This window comes from Erythrolamprus reginae, chromosome 1 (genome assembly GCF_031021105.1).
Source record: "Erythrolamprus reginae isolate rEryReg1 chromosome 1, rEryReg1.hap1, whole genome shotgun sequence".
In the NCBI taxonomy this organism is placed as follows: Eukaryota; Metazoa; Chordata; class Lepidosauria; order Squamata; family Dipsadidae; genus Erythrolamprus; species Erythrolamprus reginae.
The window spans coordinates 13,158,160-13,164,159 of record NC_091950.1 but is presented as its reverse complement, the minus strand read 5'-3'; positions in this window follow the sequence as shown (position 1 = coordinate 13,164,159).

The following is a 6,000-nucleotide window of genomic DNA, read 5'->3' as shown; positions in this document are numbered from 1 at the left end:
TTCCATTGCTACTCTGTGCCAAGAAGTATTTCCCCAGTTCTAAGTCTTTGCAGGCTTTTTTGCATTGCTACTTGCTCCAAAGAAGTTTTTATTCTGCTCAATGAAACACCGGCCTGTAGCTAGAATTACAGCACTCAGCAGATCTGATTCTGTAGCATCCCAGCTGTGCACGATGGTTGACAGAGGGGATGATGGTTCTCGGTTCTGAGTCAACAGTTGTGTATTCATCCCTCTTAGAACACATTCAACCACAAACAAGCCAAGCCCATTTTCCCCAGACATTTGCAGGTATCAAGTCTCTTCTCTGTGGTTAATTTAGGACTCGGTGCCTCTTGTGAACCGAGAATAGTGGGTGAATTGACTTAACGGTAAGAGAAACGCAGACTTTGGCTTAATTTCATATTGGAAATCTTCTCAAAATTATACTCTATCTTTGCAAAAAAAAACAAAAGGTCCTGTGTGGACGGGAGATTGTGTATCAACCAGATGGGCTAGTTTGGTTCACCCAAAGCGGCTGACTACGATCTAGTGCAGGGGTAGGCAAAGCTGGCTCTTCTATGACATGTGGACTTCAACTCCCAGAATTCCTGAGCTAGCATGATTGGCTCAGGAATTCTGGGAGTTGATGTCCACAAGTCATAGAAGAGCCAACTTTGCCTATCCCTTATCTAGTGTTTTGGCAACTTTAAAATTTATGGACTTCAACTCCCAGAATTCCCCAGCCAGCTAAGTTTATGAAAGTTGAAGTCTTTTTAATTTTTTTTAATAAATTAACAGAATTGGAAGGGACCTTGTGGGTCATCCAGTCCAGTGTTTCCCAACCTTGGCAACTTGAAGATATCTGGACTTCAACTCCCAGAATTACCCAGCCAGCTATGAAGACCTCTACTCTAGAGGAGTGTTTTCCAACATTCCCTGGCTGGGGAATTCTGGGAGTTGAAGTCCAAATATCTTCAAGTTGCCAAGGTTGGGAAACACTCTTCTAGTCCAATACCCAGGGCTTGAGCAGAAGACCCTACACCATTTCTGACATTTCTTGAAAGCCTCCAGTGATAAAGCTCCCACAATGTCAGGCCGAAGCCATTATTTTGAGTTGGAGATTTTGGCCTGCCACAAGTTTGAGGGTCGCCCAGAAAGTAATGCACCACATTTTTTTCTCGGCCTACAATAATGGTACAAATGCGAAACTTTAGATACACATTATTTGAATTGTCAGGAGTGCATGTGTAAATTTTGTGTTTCTTCAGACAGATTGTGTAGCTGCAGCAGTGTTTTGAAATGGGGTCTGTAAGTGATGTACGTTACAAGCAGCGTGGCGTCATTGAATTTCTCACTGTGGAGAAAGAAACTGTTGGGAACATTCACAAACGTTTGTGTACAGTTTATGGAGAATCTGCAGTCGACAGAAGTACGGTTAGTGGGGAAGATATTTTGAGGATGATGGAAAGGTGATTTACACAGTGCAGAAGTGGCTTTGTGACTAGTGTTGGAAGAACCGAACCCGCACTATTTGGGTCTGTACTGAATTTTGTGGTGTTCGGCATGCCAGACCCGAAGCCACCGCCCGGCTGTCATCTGCTGAGAAGAGGAGGAGGAGCTGGGCGCCGGTGGCGATGGAGGAAGGCAAACACCGGGGAGCTGTCGGCCGGTCAGGAGGCACAAAAGGAGCTGGGGAATCCCACAAGGAGATTCCGGGGGCGGAGCTTTGACGTCACGTATACCGGCAGGTTGCTAAGGACGCCAGGGGGATCACCTTGGCGTCCTAAGCAACCTGCCGGTATACGTAACATCAAAGCTCTGCCCCCGGAATCTCCTTGTGGGATTCCCCAGCTCCTTCAAAGGGAGGTCTTTTCATGTAAAAATAATAATTTTTATTTTTATGAAAAAGGACGCCACAGCAATGCTGCAAGCAAAGGGAGGTCCTTTCACATAAAAATAAAATAAAATAAATTTACGTGAAAGGACCTTCCTTTGCTTGCAGCGCTGCTGCGGCATCCTTTTTTGTAAAAAAATAATAATAAATAAATAAATAATCCGTAAAAATAAAAAACGATGGGATTCCGGGGGCGGAGCTTTGGCGCCACAGACTGTTTGGGTTCGTCCAAACTTTGCGTGAAGTTTGTCCGAACTTGCTGAACCCGAACACCATTGGGTTCGCCCATCACTATTCGTGACCAGAACAAGGAGTGATACCGACAGGGTATACACACCTTTGTGTCTCACTGGAGGAAGGCCATAGAACAGGATGGAGATTACATGGAAAAATAGGGATTGTAGAAGAAACAGCATTCTTTCTTTTGTGTAAGTTTCATTGTGTTCAATTAATAATTGTTGGAGAAAAAAAATGTGGTGCATTACTTTCTGGGCAATCCTCGTAGAATAGTACCAGTCATGGGCTGCTGGGGGGGAACGCCCTGGGGGCAGGGAAAATAGACCTGTGCATGCAGCTGCAGCCCCAGCAGCCATGCATGCGCCATGCACAAGCGCAACTGGCAATATTCCAGTAAAAAATGCTGGTTTTTGGCTCCCAAGCATGCGCAGAAGCAAGGAAATCAGCGATTTCCACCAAAATCTCACTCACGTGAGGTTGTTCGCGCAAGATTTCAATTGCTGCACATGCGCAACAGCCGAATCTCAACACGGCGGCACCTAGAGTAGCAGAGCCACATCCAGCAGCAACAGTGGCTGCGGTGGCGCCGACCTCTGGCCGGCCAGCATGCTCCCCACACCGCAGAAGTGGGCGAAGGAGCAAGCAAGGCCTCCGTGCAGCAACGGCGGCCATTTTCCTCCGATTTTCGGTGGGTTTTTTGGCTTCTGAGCATGCAAGGGAGCCCAGGCTTGAAATCCTTCCAAATTTCAACAGCCGAGATGCTTTTAAAAATACTTCTTTAAAGCCCTCAATTGCACTCTCCCCAGGGAAACTTTTCACTTCGCTTCCTATCTTTGGGGAAAGATCTCAGCCGTTAACGGGGGTTTTTTTCAGCCCGATCGATTTTTTTTGCAAACATCATGTGGTCAACCGTCGTTTATTTCTGGCCCGTAATCTTTTCCTGCCCAAACCTCTAACGGTTGGTGGGGAGCGGATGGCTCGGCATGTCAGCCAAGGGCGTTCCTGTTTGGTTTGGGTCTGGGGATGGCGAAGGGGGGAAGAGAGAGAGAGAGAGAGAGACGGGTGCTGAGTCAACTCAGTCCAGGGATGACTTGCGAGCGAAGGCGGGCGGCTTTTTGCTGAGTCTGCTGGGCGGGAACTGTCTGAAACATAGAAACATAGAAGACTGATGGCAGAAACAGACCTCCTGGTCCATCTAGTCTGCCCTTATACTATTTCCTGTATTTTATCTTAGGGTGGATATATGTTTATCCCAGGCATGTTTAAATTCAGTTCCTGTGGATTTACCAGCCACGTCTGCTGGAAGTTTGTTCCAAGCATCTACTTCTCTTTCAGGAAAATAATATTTTCTCACGTTGCTCCTAATCGTTCCCCCAACTAACCTCAGATTGTGGCCCCTTGTTCTTGTGTTCACTTTCCTATTGAAAACACTTCCCTCCTGAGCCTTATTTAACCCTCTAGCATGTTTAAATCTTTCGATCCTGTCCCCCCTTTCCCTTCTGTCCTCCAGATTATACAGATTGAGTTCATGAAGTCTTTCCTGATACGTTTTATGCTTAAGACCTTCCACCATTCTTGTAGCCCGTATTTGGATCTGCTCAATTTTATCCATATGTTTTTGTAGGTGAGGTCTCCAGAACTGAGCGCAGTATTATTCCAAATGTGGTCTCACCAGTGCTCTATACAGCAGGATCCCAATCTCCCTCTTCCTGCTTGTTATACCTCTAGCTATGCAGCCAAGCATCCTACTTGCTTTCCCTACCGCCCGACTCCACTGTTCACCCATTTTGAGACTGTCAGAAATCGCTACCCCTAAATCCTTTTCTTCTGAAGTTTTTGCTAACACAGAACTGCCAATGCAAGACTCAGATTGAGGATTCCTTTTCTCCAAGTGCATTGTTTTACATTTGGAAACATTAAACTGCAGTTTCCATTGCTTTGACCACTTAGCTAGTAAAGCTAAATCATTGCTTTAGAGCAGCTGTTGTTTCCCCCTTTTGCGTTTTTAGAGGGGTGGGCAGTCATGGGCTGCAAAAAAACCCCACCAAAAATTGGCGAAATCTCATGCGCGACAGTGACCTTGCACGAGATTTCGCTGCAGAAGCCAAATCTCGTGCGGACGCACTCATGCATGCGTCAGGAGGGGGGGGTTGCTTCTGTGCATGCGCGGAAGCAAAGAAAGTGCCGAAAATAGGCGAGATCTCGTGTGCGAGAGCATCGTGGAGCGAGAGTTCGCTTGCCGTGTGTGCGCAGAAGTCAAATCTCACGTGGGTGCGCCCGCAACGATCCCGGTAGCGGCCATTAAGTGCAAGCTCCGCCTGGGGGTGGGGATGGCACGCGCATAGACCTTGGCCTATTCCCATTGGTCAAGGGATTACGTTCGAAGCAACTGGCAGGTTTTAGTCAAAATAAAGACTTCCTGGAGCTAAACATCTACCACGTGGGGGTTTGTTTGCTTGTTTGTTTGGGGGGTGGCTGCACGGTAGAGCACTTTGCTGGGGGCTTTGTCCCCCCACCCACCCACAATTGCACAACCTAGACTACAGTCATGGGATCTCTTGGTGGTCTCCCCTCCAGCCACCGAGCAAGTCTCTGACTGCATACGTTTTCTGCAGACAGAGATTCGATTGGCTGGTTGTCTTGATTTGCTAGCTGCCCCATTCCCCTGCAGGCACCTCTCTCTCTCTCTCTCTCATTTTCTTTCTTTCTTTCTTTCTTTCTTTCTTTCTTTCTTTTCTATCCTCCTTCCTCTCTTTCCTCCGTCTCTCCCTCCCTCCTCCCTCCCTTCCTTCCTTATTCCCTCCCTTCCTTCTTCCCTCCCTTCCTTCCTTCCTCTCTTTCCTCCCTCCCTCTCTTCTTTCTTTCTGAGAAGCCTCGGTGGCACAGTGGTTAGTAGTTCACCAGTTCAAATCTCACCAGGCTCAGCCTTCCATCTTTCTGAAGTGGTAAAATGAGGACCCAGATTGTTGGGGGCAAGAGGCTGTAAACTGCTTAGAAAGGGCTGTAAAGCACTGTGAAGTGGTATATAAGTCTAAGTGCTATTGCTACTGCTGTTGGTATTCCTTCCTTCCTTCCTTCCTTCCTTCTTTTCTTTCTTTCTCCTTTTCCCTTCCTTCCTTCTTTCCATTCTTTCATTATTCCTTCCTCCTTCCCTCCCTCCTCCCTCCCTCCTTCCTTCTTCTTTTCTTCCTTTCTCTTTTTTCCTTCCTTCTTTCTTTTTTCCATTCATCCATTATTCCTCCCTTCCTCCCTCCTCCCTTCCTCCCTCCTTTCTTCCTCCCTCCCTCCTTCCTATTTTCCAAGCAACAACAGCCCTGTCAGGTGGGTTCAGCTGAGAGAGAGGGATTGACCAGGGCCTCCCAGCCAGCTTTCATGCAGAATTCACTGTCTCCTCATGACTGGCCCAAAGTTACCTAGCTGGCTTTCATGCCTAAGGTAGGACAGGATGTCACAGTCTCCTGATGATTGGCCCAAAGTCCTTGGCCCAAAGTCATGCTTTCATGCTTAAGGTGGAATTAGAATTCACCATCTCCTTGTTCCTATTCCCTCATCTAAGTCATCTATGAAGGTTTTGAAGAATACTAGCCCTAAGATTGAACCTTGTGGTACTCCACTGCTAACTTCCCTCCATGTACCTGTGGTACCATTAAAAATGACTTGTTGAGTATTGTTTGTCAGCCAGTTACAACCCCATCTCATGGTGATGCTGTCGATACCATTCCATCTGTCCGTCCATCACCCTGGGGGGGGGAATTACTGACCCTCTCAGAGAGGGTCCGCAACTTGGGCGTCCTCCTCGATCCACAGCTCACATTAGAGAAACATCTTTCAGCTGTGGCGAGGGGGGCGTTTGCACAGGTTCGCCTGGTGCACCAGTTGCAGCCCTATCT